At 35.0% G+C, this 21,767-nt stretch overlaps 1 protein-coding gene and 1 non-coding gene across 10 annotated transcripts in view; both read right to left on the bottom strand.

The window, feature by feature from the left end:
* Positions 1-21,767, bottom strand: part of Gria4 (glutamate ionotropic receptor AMPA type subunit 4) — a 333,715-nt gene that overhangs the window by 164,753 nt on the left and 147,195 nt on the right. The gene's annotated exons all lie outside the window — the stretch shown is intronic.
* On the bottom strand, positions 4,376-4,477 carry LOC113190001 (small nucleolar RNA U13). Its single transcript, XR_003301722.2, has one exon. It is a non-coding gene; the product is annotated as a small nucleolar RNA U13 (small nucleolar RNA).

Here is a 21,767-nt window from a genome sequence, read left to right as displayed (position 1 = left end):
GTAAACTATTACATCACCTAGTTCTTTTTCTACCCTCCCAGATACTCTTTCCCTAGTCTTTTCACTGATCCATTTTTTACTCAATCATTTCTAAAGCTTAGAGTGGCTCAAGGCACAGTTTATTATTATTTGGATCTATTTTTTTCTCTTCCAACTTTCTATCAGCTGATGATCTCTAGAGATGGCTTTCAGCATCATCTTACTACTAATAGCTCTCAAATTTATATCTTTATTCTGATCAACTCTTTTGAATTGAGAACAACATATCTAACTGCCAACTTGGAATTTGTTCTGGAACAAAATTAGGCTTGGAACTATGTCTACTTGGAATTCTAATGATAAGCATTTCAAAATTAATGTTAAAACCTAACCTCTACCTGGTTTCCCACAAGTACTCTATCCTTTGTCCTCATCTCCTTAATGACAATTCTCTTTTCAGGTTCTAGAGCTCAATATCTCAGCATCATCCTGAATGCCTCCCTTCCTGTCCCACTCTATAATAGCAAACCCTGATGGCTCAACTTTTGAGTAAATTTATTAACTTTCTATATCCTGAACTCAGCCACCTCTCATTACTCCCAGTGCTGGTCCAAGCATTCCACAATTGCCCAACTAATAATCAGTATCCAGTATCCCTTTTTAATCAGTATCCAGAGAGATGATGCAAAATATAAGTCAGATTATATCATTCCTCTTCCCAGTCAAGATGAAATTCTTATCATATGCAAAGTCCCATGTGATAAAACATACATTACCTCTCAGATACTTTCTGTCTCTGTCCTTTGTTTTCTATTTTTAACCAAATTTTGTTTTTTCACTTCTCCTCACACACTCTAAGGAAGCTGATGGTTTCTAAATCAAGGTGTCTCATTGAATATTACTCCTGCCTGACAAATTTCCCCAGATAAGTTCTGAGGACGAATTCCCCCATTTTCTTCAAGTCTTTACTGAAAGTTACCTCTTCATGTGGTTCAATCTTTCCTTTCTCAACATTTTTGTCATTTACTTTATTCTTTTCTTTGTTGATCTAAAAACAAATTTATCATTTTTATTATCCTCTTTGCTTGAATGCTAGCTTCATGGGTATAGAAAGTATTGTTCTGTGAGTGTACGTGTGTGGGGTGGTGGTGTTGGTTGTGTGTATATGTGCCGTTATTGACTTTTTCTTATTTTTATTGTTGAATCTAGAACAGTTTCTGGAACATAGTGAGTACCCAATAAATATTTGCTGAATAAGTCAATGCACAGATGAGGCAGAATTCTAATTTGGAACTATCCTGTTCCAAAATTTCAAACAATTTTGTTATTTAAATATTAATCAGCAATCAACTAAATACATGCATTCAGTTCTGTGGGTAGACACCCGAAGGCAAGCAGACAGAGTTTGTGTTCTTGCCAGAAAGTAGATAACATCAAGAGTAAATAGTAGAAGTTAGCAGACAATTAATTTCAATGGTGTCACACTGACTCCAAGTCACACGAAGGGGAAAATGGACAAGATATAAAAGAACCCACTACAGTTTCAAAGTGGTAGGGTTATTAACTGATTTAAGTGAGAGGTGACATTTATCCAGATTATGGAAACAAAGCATTACTTAGATTGGAAGAAAACTGGAGTCCTAACTACTGAGAATGAATTAGGGTTGGAATTAGGTAACAAATTTTAATGTTGCAGATGGTGTTCCAAGAAAATTGCAAGGGAATTTAGACTTTATGTAGTGGTAAATAGAGAGCCAGAATGTCCTCACAGACCCAAAAGCTCACTATGTAATCATGCTACCTGACTATTTACATTGGTAGAATCAAACACTTTGATGTTTTCCCATTTTTAAAAATATTTGTTGTTTTTAGATATACACCACAGTAGACTATATTTTGATCTATTATACATACATGCAGTATAACTTACTCTAATTAGGATTTCATTCTTGTGGTTGTACATGATATGGCATTTCACTGGTTGTGTATTCATATATGAGCACAGGAAAGTTATGTCTTTTTCATTTTACAGTCTTTCCTATGCTCATTCCTTCCCTTTCCATCATTTCCCTTTGTGTAGTCCAATGAACTTCTATTCTCCTCCTCCCCCTATTGTGTGTTAGTATCCATCTACCAAAGAAAACCTTCAACCTTTGTTTTGGGGGGATTGGCTTATTTTACTTAGCATGATAATCTCCAGTTCTGTTTACTGGCAAATGCCAGTTTCATTCTTCTTTATGACTGAATAATATTTCATTGCATATATACCACATTTTCTTTATCCATTCATCTTTTGAAGGGCACCTACGTTTTTCCCATAGCTTAGCTATTGTGAATTGAGCTGCTATCAACATTGATGTGGCTTTGTCATTGTAGTATTCTGATTTTAAGTCTTTTGGGTATATACCAAGGAGTGGGATAACTGGGTCAAATGGTGGTTCCATTCCATGTTTTCTGAGGAATGTTCATGCTGCTTTCCAGAGTGGTTGCAGCAATTTGCAGTCCCACAAACAATGTGGGAGTGTACCTTTTCCCCACATCCTTCCCAACATTTATTGTTACTTGTATTCTTGATAATTGCTATTCTGATTGGAGTAATATAAAATCTTGGTGTAGTTTTAATTTGCATTTCTCTAATTGCTAAAGATGTGAACTTTTTAAATATATTTTTGACCATTCGCATGTATTTCTTCTTCTAAGAAGTACATGTCCAGTTCCTTTGCTCATTTATTGATTGGGTTATTTGTTTTTTTTGTTATTAAGTTTTTTGAGTTCTTTGTATATCCTGGATATTAATGCTCTATCTTAGGTGCAGATGACAAAGATTTTTTTAAAGTTATACATATACCATGATTCTTTTTTAAAAGAAGTGCATCACTAATTGAACCTTTAGGCTATAACTTTATATTGTTAGTAAGCTTGATTTGTGCATTGTTCCTTATCTAGACACAACTTCTTTAGCATTTCTTATGTGGTTAGTGCTTCTAATAGAGTGCCATTTGTATCATCTCTTGAATTTATTTCAGGCTTCTTCTTATTATCAAGATAAGATGAAAACTTCATTGTAAAAAAAGGGCGATGATAAAAACTTCTTTGTGTTTTTTTCTATGACAAAATTATCAGTAGCTCTGGGAGTATTAATCTGAAAGTTAAGTTGAAATTGTATCAAAAACATTTGAAGAAAATGGATGCTCACTTACTTACAGAAGATGTTACTTTACTATATAGTAAAAAGAACTTTTATTTCTTAATGTTATTTGCTTAGTTTCCCATGTGTTCATAACCACCTATTACCTACTATTGACTTGTCTTTTCTTTGGTCTCAAAGAATAATGGAGGGACAGAACACTGACGGCAGTCATATCACACTCAAGGGGAAAGTAACAGCACTACTGATACCATGCTTATTGAATTCTGGAAATGTGACTAAAATTAATATCGATATACATAAGACTATTTACAACAAAATCTAAGTGTTTCAAGAGGCCAGGCCAGCTCACATGATTTCCAAGTCTCATGCATTACTGCCAATATATACAATAAATGTCATAGTTTTTCATGTTTCAATGGGTCTGGAAAGAGAAAAAAGATTTAAGATGTGATCAATTGAAAACATCAAAATAAATAAATACATGTTAGGAAAAAATAAAGCAATCTTTCCAAAAATTCTGCATTTGATTGTAGGATAATGGATAAGTTGGATAGAATGAATGAAACTATTGAGTTGCATCCTGGGGAGGAGGATGTATGGACAAAAGAGGATTTGGCTGGTGATAAAATTGAAATAGAAGCAGATAATAAAAATTTCATGCAAAATGATGCAGGTTCTTGAAGGCTTAGGATAATGTTAGGAAATGGACATCACTACAGGCAGCATGTGTCTGGCAGGTCTTCCTACATGGACTGTCAGTTAAAATGCCACTTGTCATTTGCTGAAACTCCTACTTATTTCCTCACTGAACTTCAATTACTTAAGCCACCTAAAGTTACTTAAATGGTCTGTATTATTAAGCAACAGCTATAAAGTTTATTGGTTAATTATAATCAATATCAACAACAATGGTAGTAGTAATAAAGTTGAGTATAATTGCATAATATGTTCTAGAATCATGTCCATTTTCTTTATTTCCATATTTTTCTGAAGACAATGCAGGTTTCACACAATCTTCTTGAATTAATGCAACCATATTTCTTCTGGCTTAATGCTTACCTCTCCTCAAAGTGAATTCTTTTCAAAGTGATTTTTTTTTTTACTTTGTTTTTAAAAATGCACCAGGAACTTCTCATAATCCTTAGAATAAAGTGCAAACTATTTTGAGGCTTACCTTACTTGTTCTAATGTGATCTTTTCTTTTTTTTTTTTAATGAAAAAGAGTCATAGGATCCTCAAAGTTCATGTCACATGGGTAATGTGCCAATGTCATAGCAAGGTTTAGAGGGAGGCAAATCTCACACTACAGCATGAACACCCAATCATCACGCTCATGAGCCGAAGGATCTAATGTGATTTTTTCAGCTTCATCTTTTGCCCCCAATCATCTGTCTACCTACTCACAACTTCACATTCTAGTTCCTTTCCTAACACACTTCCTTTAGTTCCTTGAACGTGTGATGCCTTCCTACTGATTTTCAAGGGGAGCCACAGCATAACTTCTCTGGATGTCTTTATAAGACCACCCCAATTTACCAGGTCACACATACCTGCACCTAAGGTAAATAAGTATTTTTCCCCTATCATGCATTCATCACATCATACATTAAATAATAATCACTGGTTTAATTAATTTATTTTCTCTCCCTAGCCTGCAGTTCTTAACAATTTCTGGTATCACAGACCTATTTAGCCTATTTAGCATTCAGATGAGGTTTTTAGTTCCCTTATTTAGGACAATGCTTTTAAGTGCATAAGATGAATTTCATAGGATTACAAAAAAAAGTAATTCAAAGTATCAAAAACTAAATTTATGATATCACAAGCTATTTGCTTTTTATTCATGGATTAAATAATAAAATCTAACGGCATATCAATAACAAGAAACTTAAAAATCAGCATGAGCAAAATGGTATTTTTAGATATGTGCAACCCTACAATGACACATGAAATTATCTGTGATTTTTTTTTTAATGTTTGATGAGGTTACAGGTATTGCTAAAATTTCTGTGGTTTGTGACCTATATTTACAATTGATTTTTTTTTTAATATCACACATTTACTTTGTCACAGGTCTCCTGGGCTGGGAGTCTGGGTGGGGCATAGCTATCTGTCTGCCCAGGGTGTCAAAGAGCCAGCCAGGATGCAATACCATCCAGAGGCTAGACTAAGGACACATCTACTTCCAAGCTCTCTCGTGCTGCTGTCAGGGTTCATTTCATTATTGCTGTCAGCTCTCTGGAAGCTTTTTCAAGGCCAGCAGTGGAGGCAGGGAGAAGCTACTTCACTGGGTCTCTCACTTCTAGACCTTTGTAAAGAGTTTACCTGATGAGGTGAGGCCCACCCAGGATAGTCTCTTTTGAGATCAGGTGCATTCAGGGTAGTATGGCCATAGTCATAGTCTCCCTTTTGAATAACTTAAAGTCAGGGGCATTAATTATTGTGTGCAAAATACTTTCACCTTTGCCATATTTTAAAAGCAAGTCACAAGTCCTTCCCTCTCAAGGGGAGGGGATTACATAAAAGCAGGGATCATTGGGGGTCACCTTAGAATTCTGCCTGTCACAACCACACAGTTCCAGACTTCTCTGATTCACAGACGAGGTTAGTTTTTCCTACCATGTGCTCTCAGAGAAATCTCTCTACCATTCTTAGTGTGTGGTCAACCATGTGTGAGTGCCATCATTTACCTGACTGACCCCAACTAGACTGTGGGGTCACAGTCTATTTTCAAGTTCTATCCATTTTCCTGTGAATGACATAAATTTATCCCTCTTTATGAAGTACGGGATTCATTCCTGTCTGATTTTTCCACTGAGTCTTTTGTGACTATCATGTGCCTATCGTGTGTTCTTAAAATTCTAGTTACATGTTAAGAAAGATAAAAGAGGTAATTAAAAGGTAATTGTTTTTCCTATATGAGTTACAACTCCCCTCACCTATTTTAGGTTAAAACCTTGGTACTAGAACATTTACACTACAAGGAGAGGTACCAGATCTGTCTTGTTTGTCTTTGAGGCCCTATTTGTTACTAAATAGCCATACTAAACAAACACCTGCATCAGCTTCTATTCTAGATGCTGGAGGTAGAGCTATGCATAGGGCAAATCCCCATATCATGGGGCTTTGATTCTCGTGGGAAAGGAAAGTTTTCCTTAGCATATCAAAGACACCCATACTGTTTATGAACTTGAGTGCTTCTCTTCTGCTTTGTCTTCTAAGATCAGTAAGTGCCTATAAATATATACTGTCATAGTTTTTAATCAACTACGGAATTTCTGAATTAATTGGCTAACAGAGCCTTTGAAAAAATGCACACTGTCATAACTGTTGGCTACATTTAGGGATCCTGGACGTAAAGAGTTTAAGTCCTACATCTCTGTGCCCTGATTCACATATTCTCCCTATTTTAAGTGCCCACTGCTCTGGTTACCTACTACCTTTTCTAGCTTCACATATCACTTACTCTGGGGAGAGTTCTTTCAATTCTTTCCACACATCTTCACCATTCTGATTAGTATCCTTTTCTGGTGTTCAAACAGCAGGTTGATCAAATGTCAGGGACACTTGACTACTGAGCCACATCCCCAGTCCTATTTTGTATTTTTTTAATTTAGAGACATGGTCTCATTGAGTTGCTTAGTGCCTCGCCGTTGCTGAGGTTGGCTTTGAACTCGCAATCCTCCTGTCTCAGCCTCCCAAGCGGTGTGCCACCGCACCTGGCCAAATGTCTATTTTTGAACACTTTACAAACAGGAATGAAATTATCTGTGTATTCGTGTCCCCATTTTGCTTCCCTCAGACTCCATGATCCTGTGTCTGCTAAAGCTACAAGGCCCTTGACAAAGCAGAGCTATTGCTCCACCCTCTGAAAAGCTGCAACCAAAATTTTACGTGGAGAACAATTTCACAGGAGGCTTTCTAGTTTGAGAACATCCTTTCTTGCTTTATTAAGAAAGGTTTAAAAGTCCATTTTCAGAGGGGTAGAAGAGTCCTGCATTTAATGATCTCAAAACCTTTTAAAATTGACAAAATGTGTACATTTTGAACATCCTGATGTGGGATTCTATGGGACTGTCTCTTTGATAGAGTGGGAGACAGACCATTCACAATGCTTTGTCTGATCCAGGACTCCAAGGAGTGGTTGCCTAGTACTCTTACCATCCCTGGGAAATAGTATAGTACCCAGCACAAGGTGGTTCTCTATAAAGGTCTCCTCCACAGAACCAAGGTGTATTTAATAGGATAATGAAATTTATTAGCTTGCTAGCAGAAGAATCTGTTTTTCTGGTATAATGTGTGCTTTTCCTAAATATGAGAATAAAGGAAACTTTGAGTATATGATACGACTTTACATGTATTGCTCTAAGTTTCAATAATTCAGTTTCTGAGTCAACAAGAAGGCTAATAAACAACGTATCTGTATGCTGAACAAACTCTGGTTGGCAAACTTTTATAGACCAGACAAAGGCCCAGATTCAGTATTAAATATCATTTTAGTGTCCATCTCCTGATTTAGACTATAAGCCAGTTGAAGAGCAGGTCTAAACTCATTAAATGACATTTATTTATCTGAACACTTTAGATAAAAATCTCAGTTAAAATTTAAAATTAAGCCAGTAGATGCAAGAATAATGGTTATGTATAGTGACTAAGTGCCTTTCCTTTTATTGATAATTTTTGGAAGAAATAAGAAAATATTTTCAGATATTTTATAAATATATGTTATTAATTTGAAAAACTCACATCTCCAATGTAGAGATAATGCATGCAAAAATTGTTGGGGAGATTGAACATGTATTAGGGTTATGATTACGCACTTTCCATATGAAAAGGATCTAATTTACTCTTGACAAGAAGTTTCTAGAAGGAATGATGCTTTTTATGACATACACACCCCCAAATTGTAATTGTAAGGTGGGAAGATTTTGTTACCACTTTTAATGTCTAAAACTTATTCTCTCCCAGGAACTTTCTTGCATAAATTTATGCAAAATAAGTTGCATATCTGACTAAAGCCACACCTCTTGCAAATTACTTTTTATATTTGAGCATACTTAAAATACTTCCTAAATAATTTAAGTCTTAGCTCTTGATGTTGGTTTCTTTCTTGTTGCACTTTATGTCTACTTTATCATACTCGACAGCCTGGGTTTGACTTCTATCCTACAAACTTAATAGTCATATGCAGTCCAGAATTAGTTTATTTCTGCTTTTCACATGAGAATATCCAAATATAATTGCACTCTTTCACATTCCTGAAATGTTTTCCAAATGTTTTTAACATGCAAAATTTATAAGTAATATTTAAAAAGTGTTCTGTTACCTAAGGGAAAGTGATGTTACTGTTTATATTTTCATTTCAGCCAACATTAAATCAGTTCTGTCTGAACTCCTGTCACGTCTTATATACCCTCAGAATCTCTCCAGCTCTCTCTAGCTCCTATTGGTCATTCTTGGATAAATACTTAATTATTAAGTTTTATAACTGATGACATTACCCAAATGCAAATCACTTTGCCATTAAGTTTCTAATATTAAATTCAAATGAATATTTAACTGACAGCAAAATTCATACTATTATGATGTCTTTGGACACCTGGATGTATCATCTTCCAGTACTGTCTATGATGACAGAGTCTTCTGTGAGCTGAGCCAGGTCATTCCATTTGGATAGTTGAAAGGGCCACTGAGTGATTAATATTGTGCTGAACACATTTTTTGTGCAGTTATATGCTCCAAGTAGTTAAGAAGACTACATGTGACTAAATCTTGGCCCTTTGGGGCATATTCAGTAATTGCTAAGGAGAAACAATCAAGGAGAATTCAGGAGTGAAATGGAGGTAGTCTTCTCTACAATGAATATGGAAGACCCACATGCATATGTCTAGATATTTTAACCTTTAAAATTACATTTGAAATAATTTCCATGTCCTCTACATGAGGACACACTGAAATATGCAGCAAAGTATACATTAAATGCAAAATCATTGATTTTTGAGAACAATGCACAAAGCAGACTGCCTTTGAACCTGTTAATAGTGATAGATATTCAAACACATATCAAAATCACTTCTCTTTATCACTGAGGAAATAACTTTGGTGATTATCTTTGAATCTTTTTAAGCTGCACTATAATTCATAAATCTTTTTTTTTGTTATTTTAAGCTCTGACCGAACAGCTTCTGATATCTCCTACATTAAATGAGCCAGCTTAGGGGAAAGAAAAACAAAATAAAACAATCCTCAGACACGATCAGCAAGAAGGCCATCTGGGCTAGAAGCTCCCTCAGCACTTTCAGGGATGGATCAGTTGAGCTCATCATCCACCCAGTGGGAGGGCAACTCTCAGAGCGGCCACTGGATCTGCTGACACAGACTCTATATGATGATAAATAGAGTGGAATGCTGCCAATATGAAGAGGGTTTTGCAATGGACAGCCAAGGTTCTTCAGGGCAGAAAAGCAAACAAATGATTAAGCCAGAGAAAATGTAAATGGAGGTATATATGGGTTCCTCATGCAATGATCTGTTATTTAAACTTGCTTGTCCAAAACTTTGCTCTTCTCATCTTCATCTTCAGATCTCAAAAAAAACTTTTTTTTTTGGTACACCAAAACATAAAACTTAAAGTGTCAATAGTTACATGATAATTCTCCTACATCTTGCATACCTGTATAAGGCCTCCATGAATTGCCATATTTTTCTATTTATAGCATTGTATCTTATCCTTTTAGTTTTCTGTCTTGAGACAGAAAGGTGGAAAGTAATGGAAGAATGGTGCACAAGGGCACAGGGTTATATTAGGGATGCTTCATGTTTTGTTATTAATGCATTGTGCTTGACAGGGTAGTTTCAAAACTGGAAAGTGAGCTATAGAGGTAACATGTCATGTTAGTAGCCTGGGAGAAAATAACGAAGCTCATAGATCACTTGCTACTGGGGTCTGAAGTTCAGGATTAGGCAACACATGTATCTCTCCTTAGTGACTGACAGAGCAAAAGAGACTTTCAGACAAAGCTTGATAAAAAGATTTGTTTCACAGTGTTGGCACTGAATAACTGAAGCGTGACATACACCAATGTGCGTTGGCTTCTGTAAAGGTAACAGATGTCTTTCTGATAGGTTAGCTAGAGAAAACAGTTTGTATAGTAAATGGATGCAAAAAGGGGAACAAAATAAAGAAATCTGGAGAAGTTCCCACCCTGCTTGTGGTTCTTACCAATGCAGGTGGAAGGAAAGAATGAATTATCTTCTTTCTGATTTTGGTAGGCAGTTTTGCATTTTGAATAGCTAAAGGCATTTCATAGCTGTGTGAGAATGATAGAAAAAAATTCTGCATTTGTCTCCTCACTTGCAGAGGCATAAAGTCCCCTTGTGTGACTCAGACTGCCTTGATCATCCATCAATGTTGCTGTCCACTCTGTTTTAAATAGGAGTGCTTCAGAAGAAGCGGCCTATTCTTCAAATTGACATTTAGGACTGTTAAGAATACCACAATGACTTCACTTAGCAATTTTTTTGTGCTGCCTCTTTTGATCAGTAAAGTCACCCTGAGCAACAATGAAATTAAAGACATTCATTTAGAGAATCTGCTTATGTAAGCTTAAATTTAGCTTCAACAGGTCAGGATATTATCTTTTGTGTTTTTCTTTTAAGTAATGTCAACAGAAATAAGGCTGTAATTTCCAGCTGAAAAAAAAAAAAAAAACCTGATGTCTAAAGAGGTAGAACTCCTCTTGGTCAGAGGGAAAGTTCATTAATGACCTCTTGGATCCAACACAGAGAAAGCAGATTATGTTGAAAGAACAAAGCAGAAGCAGGAGGACCCACAGCCTGCCTCTGAACACTTTGAACATCTGTTTAAATATGCATTTTGGTTGGCGGACATAAGTGTTAGATTCGTATTAGTTTTTTTTCATGTCCTAGATGAATTCAGAGAAGATAAAAAGAAATGGGAACCCGAGTCATGGAAAGCTTCCTCAGCAGTCTAAGATCTAACGCAAACCTTGAAACCACCTCTTGAAGAGTCTATTTTCCAGGGCCTTTATAGTTGCAATTCCACATCATATCGAGGAATTCACTTCTTAGTTTGTTTTTCATACCTTTTATGTCTTTTAGTCATTATCAGTTCTACCTGTAAGGAAACAAAGTTTCGAATCTGAGTTTTTAAAATATTTACTCTTTAGTTACATTTTGTCTTCAGAATGAGGGTGAGATTCATTAGATAGTTTCATATAACTGTGTGTCATCAAATATCTAATTTCCACTTTTGGTTATAGACATTTTAGTCCTAAATACTAATTCTCTTTGGCTGGAGAATTCTACTGTTAACTATTCAATTCACTTAATGTGATCTTCATGTCACTGTCTAGACTTCATATGAATATATTTTATCAACACTCAAAGATTTTTTCCTTATTTCACTACCAGTTTGTGTTTTTTTTTTTTTCATCTAATGAATGTCTTAAGTTTAGAACCATCAGGTACATTTTTTTTTTTAGGTTGGGTTACATTTTTTGGGATTGGATTAAAGCACATGAAAGCCATTTTGTATATAGCATGTTACAAAAAAAATGAATTTGATGGGGATATGGCTATTCAATTTAAATCCTTGTGCTGAACATTATCTTATTGTCAACAGTTATATTTGGTTTTAGTTTATGAATGAAGCCTGGGCTAATTCTAAGCCTTCCTTTCTTTACTGTGAGAGGGAATGCTTGCTTGTAATGGATAGTCAATCCATAGCTGTTCATCAAATAGGAGCAGATTATCATTAAGACTTATGTTAGTGCTAGTATCAATAAAATGAATACTGAAACCAACCAACCAACTACCCAAAGCTGAGGACACTGTCAAATCCATCTTTTTTATTGAGGAAACAAAAATATCCAAGCAACTTTTTTTTAATATTAAACTTGTATGTATCAATAATCTGAAATGATGCTGCTGTCCTTCAGTTCTTTTGTTTCTAAACTTGTAGCACAGATCTATTACATAGAACTCTTCACCACATACAGACTCTTTTGTGCTGTTTATAGAAAGCTCCCCTTGTCTTAAACTTCTCTAAACTTTCTGACTACAGGGACAATATCTGATGTTTTCTGTATGCTTCAGAGAGTCTACGGTAGCTCCACCCAAACAATGCAGCTTTATAAAATTTTAATTGATTGGGGAAAAATAATTACCACTTCTCATTTACTGAGTCTATCCAAATTTGCATGATAAAAATTCACATAGTAAGTTATTATTTACTCTGAGTGTGAATTTATCCTAGAGTCAAATGCCTTTAGACCTCCGGCAAAATAGATTGTGAGCAGTTCTGGAGCCAAACTGAGATCAGTGTTTAATTAACTACCTTCAGTTTACAGAGACTACTTAGTCCCCAGCCTGGCAGTTTTGTTTTATTTTCAGACCAGAGTCCTCTGCCACACATATGCGTCACCAAGTCCCCAATGAGGCCAAGAAGCATTGATCCAGTGTGAGGTGCCGAAGTGGTGCTGCATGTGGTGTTGGCATCCTTCAACCCAGATATCAGCTCAGACAGAAAGAATCACCCAATTCCTGGAACAAACTGGGTCCCTGTGATCAATATTTGGTCAGTGTGGATTATAGCAAACTGAAAAAAAGCAGGGCAAGACTTCTAAATGAAATGTTTCCTGTAAGACTGCAAAGAAGGAAAGCCTCCCAGAAGCCTTCCACACTTTTTTTCACTAACTCAGGAGTATTTCTCCTTTAAAAGGAAATTCTACTGCTTTGTTGGAGTTTCTTATACTAATTAATAAATATCTGAAACTTAAATACAAGTCTATGTCTTGCTCTATCATGTTAGGTGGAGTCTGTCTCATCTTTTCAACAGAAAGACAGAATGACCAGCACTGTGAAGCCTGAAAGGTGAGTGAAGGAAGAGGGTGCTGTCAGCTCTGTCCTGAAGAGGGAGAGCAATGCCCTGTCCTCCTGGGGTGCGTGCTGGTTTGAGGGCCATTTATGTTTGTGCTGAAGGAGATTTTTCTCTCTTTGCTGTGGAAGACCATTTCTCTTTCTGAAAGCCCAAGATGCGCCATAACAGCATGTTTTGCAGTCTAATTCACAGTGGAATAGCTAGAGTGGTTCAATTAAAACCGCTGTTTTGTAGATTAAAAATCCTAACATGGCTTTCCCTGCACAGTAAGGGCAACATTACTTTTAAGCTTACCTACAAAAACCCAAACCAAACCAAACTAAACCAAAACAAAACCCCCAGATCCCATTTTAATAGAATACTTTGCCTGGGGGAAAATATTCCTCTCTCTGTACTAAATCAGAAGAGAAAGAGTAGAGTATATACTTTATTGTATTTGTCTTTCAACCTCCAGAATCTAGTACACACATAGTACAGAACCCTTGTACAACTATTTTTTTTGGTTAAATGAAGGAATGATTGATTTGTCAGTCTTGAATTCAATTTAATATATATATTTGATACTGGGGTTTGAACCCAGAGGCACTTAACCACTGAGAAACATCCCCAGCCTTTGAAAATTTATTTTGTTTTGGGGCTGGGGATGTGGCTCAGGCGGTAGCGCGCTCGCCTGGCATGCGTGCGGCCCGGGTTCGATCCTCAGCACCACATACCAACACAGATGTTGTGTCCGCTGAGAACTAAAAAATGAATATTAAAAAAAAAATTCTCTCTCTCTCTCTCCTCTCTCACTCTCTCTTAAAAAAAAAGAAATTAAAAAAAAGAAAATTTATTTTGTTTTGAAACAGGGTCTTGCTAAGTTGCTTTGGGACTCACTAAGTTTCTGAGGCTGGTTTTGAACTTGTGATCCTCTTGCCTCAGCCTCCTGAGCCACTGAGATTACGGGCATATGACACTATGCCCAGTTAATTTATTACTTTTATCTTAAAAAATACAAAAGGGTAACTACGAATAATAAAGCTAAATGTTTCACAAATTAATGGTATATTGAGACATAAAAATCTATATTTCTCAGTAGATTCAGTTTGGAAATTTGCTATAATGAATGAACCTAAGAAGAAACAACTTACTGCCTCAACTCCATCATGACTTGAGAAAATTCTCTGTAATAAAGAATTCAACTTAATAATATATTCTTGAGAATCATCATGGGGCTTAGATATTTTATACAACATTGTCATAAATTGCTGGTCAATAGCAGATATTTCCTTCTAGGCATGGATACTCTTATACTAATCAATACATTGCAATTTATAAAGATTAAAGCAAGAGTGTTCCATTTTCCTTTGTTTTAATTATTTTATTTTAGTACCAACATAAAATATGGATAATAGCAATTAAGAGGGGTTATGAAACATGACACAAATAACATTATGCTATCATATAACCCTGAAGATATGAGATGCCTTGATCCATATGTACATTTCCTATGGGAGAGACTATGATTTAAAAAATATTAGAAGTTCAAGATACATCAAAACATGCCTAATTCATGTGTTAGGAATGTGTGATGGTGATGATTAGTCATGACTCCCAAAGAAACATGTTGGGTCCTTCTGACATTTTATAGCAATCACTGAAATCGATCCTAAATTGTGTCCTATTATTTATCATTTTTCACTCCACATTTTTATAATGTCTTGCTTATTCTTCATTTAATAATAGATAAAATAAACTGTATTGCCTTTCAAACTGGTATAATCAATCAACCTAATAGCAATAACCAGTTTATGCATATTTACTTCCAGATGCAAAATACTTTCAGTTTATATTGGTGAATTTCACCTCATTTATTTCTCATTTCAAATGAATAAGTTTTGAATTTTCAAATAAGAAAACTGAAGTTTATGAAGATTACTTGCTTTCTCTGATATCTGAATCCCCATATCTATAGTACGCACCAGCAAGAACCTGGGCTTGGAAGCAGGATTCCTGGGTTTGAATTTTGGTACAGGATGAGTTGGAGGATGAATTAGTTAATTTATATAGAACCTTTAAACAGTAGATATAATATTAATTGGGTCTAATATATGTTGATTTTATTATTATTACTTCACGTTTTTTAAACTCAGTATCCAGAATCAACCCAAATGCCCAAGACTGGGGATTCCTCAGAGTCACTGAATCAGAATCTCTAATTTAAGAATCATGACTGTATTCTTCCTAGTAACTGATATTGATCTTTTAATAAAATTATTTTTTCTTTGCAAAAGATGATAGGTTCCATTTAACAATTTTTTCCCTATGACACAGGTCTTCTTTATGCTAGCAAATGTTTAATAAGAAGCATAGTATGCTTAAAATTTTAAATATAAACTATACTGAGGAATAGGAGAATAGGTGATTTGTACAAAAAACATATGAAATTTCAAGTAGCCCAACCCAATCCACCATTTACTAAATATTCACTAATCATTAAATAGCTCTTATCCATTCAACACATGCTAACCACCTAGCTTCTGAGGCCTAGCACTGTGCTAATCACCAGAGTGACAACGAAGACTCCTGCACTCCTGCACTCACAACATTTCAACAGTTTAATGCTCAGATTTGAAAGCATATATTGCCTTGAATATTTTAACAAATATGTATTTTGAATAGCTATTGATCAAAGCTATAGATTGTAGACATATATAAATTATAGAAATATTGAGGTGTCTATAGGAAATGCTTTTAAAAGTCTTTAATTCTGATTATAAGATCAGCAGCTTACATTGTAGTTAATTTTCTTAAACATTATAGGAATGCATTTCTGGGAAAGTTAATAAGACTAATAACAACTACCATAACTTTCACAGTGTTTATAATGACCCAAGTACTATTCTAAGCACTTTATTTTTTTTCACAGATGTACTCAATCTTCCAAAATAACCATGTGAAGAAGGGAGTATTCTTGTCTGTATTTGACCTGTGAAGCTGAGGGACCAAGAGATGAAGGAATCCAAAGCTGCACAGGTATAAAAGACAAAGTCAGGAGGAAAATGCAGAACAGGCGTGGACCCAAGCCCCTACTCTCCAACAATCCTGTTACATTTAAATGCACACTTAAGTGATCAATCTATTCCAATGCATCTTTACATAGCCAAATAATGTGCAAGTATATGCTTGTGTGTTTTCTCACATTAATTCTTTCTGGTGATCTTAGAGTTTCAGTCATGAAATAGACTGGTAAGATTTGTACATACACCCTCACACATGTATACACCCTCATATATAACTAGAAGCTGTTTTATTTTTTATTATTTCAAGCTGTCATTTTTTTGAATAGCACAATTCATAAAATGTTTTAATACTATATGTAAAAATTTCCCAATATAATTTGAAATTTCAACTATGTCAGGAAGAAACATATGGATACTAAAGAGGAACTTTGCAGCGTTTCTGATGAGCAGCTGCTCTGGTTGGTTGCATCCTTCCTTAGGATGACCGTTATTGAGTCTTTATACTTCTGCACTGGCATTATGCTGCTCTGAAAGGAATTCAGAATTATCCGAATGAATGGAAAGAGATCTATCTGTGTGCAATTGGATAATTCCCAGTGTAACAGCTGTGTGGGGCTAAGACTGAAAGTGACTCTGGAAATGAGATTATGTGACTTTGTGTTTCCTTCATTTTGCATTTCAACTTTCCTAAGTGTTTGGGAATTGCATACATTAAATTGTTCCTACAAGTTGAGTTCAGAATACCTTTTAGTTCACTTCAGTGGTAAAGCTAATATGTATATTTTCTTTTCTTCATTGACAGTTATATATGTAGGGACAAAAAAAACATAGTACAAGATTTTTCTCCCTGGATTATTTTACTCTTGATTATATTCCAGGGCAGCATAGAATTATTAATATACGTATAAGCATAAAATTTGGTGTTGGAAGATCTCAATTTTATATTAATCTTTTAGTAAAGTGGGCATAACCTTTATTAAACAGCTCTTGGAAGTCAGGCAGTCGATTGCATGCTGATAAAAGTTTACATTTTTTTTTTTTTACTTAATCCTCAGCTCCTCCTGATATTTAGGAAGTTGAATAAACATCTACAAAGTGCTGAAGTCAGAACCCAAACCTGAGTCATGTCTGTTCAAACCCAAAGCCCTTGACCTTCCAATAACACACTACAATTGCCCATCCTGTTCACCAACAATCATGCTGAGCTTAAGCCGAGGAGAAGTGGGGAGTTTCCAAGATTTACCTATAAGTGATCCAATCCCTACCCACTCCTGCTTAGTTAAGTTGCCAAGTTAAGGTAGTGCTTCCTAAACTTGAGAAATCACAGACCCCAAAGAAGATCTTTAGACTTCCAGGAGTCTATGGATACTAATGTTCAGAAACATCATCTTAAAAAGCTGAATGCTTTAACTTAGCTTTCTGTTTTAAGAAGAATAAAATCTATTAATTGACAGGAACACTGAAACTATACACTACTTGTTTACAAAGGTATCCATAATTACTAATTTTCTATTGTTTGATTGGAATGAAAACATACATTTTAAAAGTCTCAAAAAAGTTTATAATTTCTGATATGAAAACTTTGGGAAAATTTAGGTTCCAAACCACAGGAAGACAAACAAATGTAATTTTGTTTCTAAGAAACTGTAAACATCAAACAGTTATCATGGCAGGTAGCACATTTATTAAGAATCATCTATTTGACACTGATTAATTTGTGAGATCACTTAGTAAATGTCTAGCACAATCCTGAAAGAATGAGGCAAAGGACAGATATCTGCATCGCAATGGATCTTGATAAGGAAATAGATCAGAAAGCTCAAACCCAGGACACCTTTATCACCCTTGAACTGATCATACAGGTCTCAGATTCAGCTAGGGAAACAGGTTGTGAGCTTTCATCTATGCTTTGGAAAAGATGAATTTTTCTGGGCATCATTTTCTGTTTCAGATTTGTTTATTTCATAGTTAACAAAGGGGTTCTGTCTCCTCTGAATCCTTAAGAAAAAGTTCCTCAATTAACTTTTGTTAATTTGTAAAATAAACAAATCTGCAGTGGAGAAATAAATGCCTCCCTTTTTTTTTTTTTTTTTTTTTTGAGTGGGCGAGTGTTCTTATTTTAACTGCTCTTTCTAGGCCAGCTGGGTATGATTTACTCTGGAGTTCACTAGGACTTGAAAAGTAAGTACAAATTACAGTGCATATTCTAGCCTATCTAATTCCTGTGAGTTTAGAAGTGATTTTTAAAAGAAGGATGACTCAAAATCCTACCTACCTATAAATTAGAAGAATATCAATGAGATAACATTTTTCCCCCTCTAGGAACTAAAATTACTTCTACATGAAAATAGTAACTTTGGCTTTCCACAGAAGCAAAATTATTAACATTACAAAATGAAATGTACCCTGGAAAGAGTGAGTCAGGAAAAGGAAATAGGTAAACAATTTATTTATCTAGAAACTTCATCTGTGATAAAAATGAAATTTTAAGGTTCCAAACCACAGGAAGACAACCAGAGGAGCCCGCTATGATAAAGGCAGTGGAATACCCAGGAGATTCAGAGACAATATCTCTGTTGGAGTCCCCATACACAAGAATGGAGGTATTGGGGTTGAGGGGGTCCTGGGAGGCAATTTCAGGTTGTTGCAAGGTCCCAAAGAAACTCCAGGCAAATGAAGAAGTGGCAAAAAGGGATCCCAGGGGAATACATGCTTCATGTTTGACTAATGCCGACGTTTCCAGATGGGTTGAGGTAAATGTTAAATGGGGAGAGACAAACACAATTCTTCAAGTTCCTATAATTAAATCAGTACAAATAAAGTTCAGCAGTTGTTAGGAATTTGAATGTATAGGGATTAATCTTTGAAATTGACTTAAAAAATCAAATCATTTCTCCCTTTTGGTGGAAGGAAATTGACCAAATTATGCTATATACATAAATAAATATACCATAGTGAATTTCACCGTTGTGTATATCTAAAAATCACTAATCAAAAGAAGAAAATCCTATGATGAATAAATAGAAGGAAGTCCAGTAGCAGAGAGGAAGGGAAGCCAGGGATTAGGAGGGGAAGGAAAGGAAACACTGGGGATTGAAGTGGAGCAAACTATATTCCATGCATGTATGATTATATCTAAATGAACCCCAATATTATATATAACGATACACTAATAAAATCATAACAAATCAAATCATGACCTCTTTCTTCCACTGCTCGAACAAGAGTCAAATCTTAATGGCAACTAATGAGATGAATTAGACAATGTTGACATGAATCAAGAGGTTGAATACCTTCAATTGTGATATGCAAGTGTATATAAAACAAAGGTTTGACAAAGTAATTTCCTGCTATTTCTGTTTCGTCACTTTAAACTGTTCATATCTGTAAAATAAGATGGTTATTTTGGAAGACAAGCAAAAAAAAAATGCTAGTATTTTGAGTGTGCCAAGCTTCCTGAAAAATAACATGCATAAATTGTCATTGTTGATTTATGCTTATGCTTACTTTTCTTTCATTTTATCTTGTAAGACTTGTAATACACACCCACACATCAGTATGAAAGCAAGAAGAAAGGAGAAGAACCATTACTTCTAGCAAGGCTTTGACTTTCAACAGTATCAATGTTTTTACTCTAGTTTATATCCACAAATTAAAAAATCTTAACCTTGAAACCTCTTACCTTTCTTTTTACACAATCCCTAAAATTGAAATAAACTTTAGATATATTTATGAGCAATATTTAAAGTAGAATTTGAAGTGTGAGCTAAATTTCTCTTGCAGTAGTAGAGAATCATGGAATATATCTGTATGAGCACAGATCTTATTCATTGACAATAGGTATTCTGTAGTTGGAATGTTGAATAATATTTCCATTTCATAAAACAGAGATTCTTAACTAATTTATCAGAGATACATTTGGTCCCTGGAAAAGTTCATGCTTGTTGTTCACATCTGCTACTTTTCTGTCTCTTGCTGACACCAGTGCCTAAGTCATGCATCAGTTTTTCCAATGGTCTGTAACTTGGCTTTTTTTTTTCCCCTTTTCTTGATAAGTGATAAAGTATGAATTCTTAATAGCTATGGGGGGAGACTAATTATAAGGAGACCAGTGGGTGTATCTTTGACTCAGTGTGTTGCAACTTATCTTCCTAAGAATGGTCAAACCTTTGTAATTCCATTTTCCTGATATTTTGACTCTTTAAAGTGATCCCTGTAGCCAGTATAATACGCCCCACTAAAAGTAGCCATTCCACAACTTTCAGATAACTACTACTGAATGGTAATGACTAATGTTTCCTAACCCACAAAGGAGGGATAATACATATAAATGTGAACATTTCACCCTTCTATGGTTAGTTTACCAAGATCATATAAATGAAGCATGAGCTAAGAGCTATACTCTGCTAGGATGGGATTTTAAATAGTGACTTCTTATGTTTAATTGGTGTTAAATAGCTCCTCTTTTACTTTGTGTTCTTCATGTTTTATTTATACTCATTTAATTAAAATGGAAAGGCAATTATCCAATATATCTTTATGGATTGTGCATAGCATACAATGGTCCCCTTTCGTGATGTGATGTCCCATTTACAAAACTGAATTCCTGAATTTATAATGATAAATGCAGCGTAACATAGGCCACGAGAACTTTAAAAGTGTGGGTGAAGATTACATGTGCGTAATTTATGTCTCAAGTTGTTTGGGCAAGAGGAATTCCTTACCAAATCCAAGCCAATTGAATTCTCTTTTCTAGAAATTTAGGATAAAAACTAAAAGGTCCTAATCTAGTTCAGTTTGGTTTAATTGCAGCATTTAAGTTATATTTTTAAAGTGACTATCTTTCAGCTTAAATACAGGGGAGAGAAAAATGAAGCAGAAGAGGGTCCTGCTGCCTGGCCCTGGTGGTCCTTTCAGCTCTTGCTCTCTTTCCTCCCTGAGACTTCTTGGGAGTCCTTGAACTTAACCTTAAGCTCTGTGAGATGCTCCATAGGAACTGCAGGCAGTTTGTGTTGCTTTCAACGGAAGAGTTCAAAAAAGTAGCATTTTTAAAATTATTACTGGATATTTATTATTTCTATAGTTTAAATGATTAAGAAACATGGTCATCACTTCTGTGAGGGAATGGATTCAGATGGAATTACAATGTCGAACTTTCTCAGGCCCTCTGCCATGTTTTTATGAATGCAGGTTTCATTTTTCTTTAATTGTGTAGCATTTGATGCTATACAATTAAAGAAAAAAGGTATATACTGTTTGAAAAATCTATTATTTTTGACATATTAAAACAACTTCAAAGACTTTCCTGGATAGTCATGTATTAACATATATAATATGTATTTTAATCAGGTGATTAAAGTTTTTATTGAAATAAACTATGACAACGTAAGGAAGGCATGACACATGGATATTGAACAGAATGTCAGACCTCTTTTGGGAATGATATCTTCTAATATTGTAATTATTGGGTAATTTCACAAATCATCCCATTTAAATAAAATTTTCTAGCTTACTGAAGCAAAAACCTAAATTAAAAAGCATATTTTGAAGGAATATTTTCTTAAATGTATTACATATTCCCTTGCTTCTTATTAAAACATTACTTTTTTTAATAAAAGTAATATCTGTGCACTGAACAAAAAATGTACAATCAATATGAAGAAAAAGTCACCTATAATCTCAATTCTAGAAATCAGTACCATTAATAATGATTGGAGCATGGATTTCCATTGTA

The sequence above is a fragment of the Urocitellus parryii genome, chromosome 4 (genome assembly GCF_045843805.1).
Source record: "Urocitellus parryii isolate mUroPar1 chromosome 4, mUroPar1.hap1, whole genome shotgun sequence".
Taxonomy (NCBI): domain Eukaryota; kingdom Metazoa; phylum Chordata; class Mammalia; order Rodentia; family Sciuridae; genus Urocitellus; species Urocitellus parryii.
The sequence above is the reverse complement of the archived record's forward strand: the minus strand, read 5'-3'. Positions and strand labels throughout refer to the sequence as shown.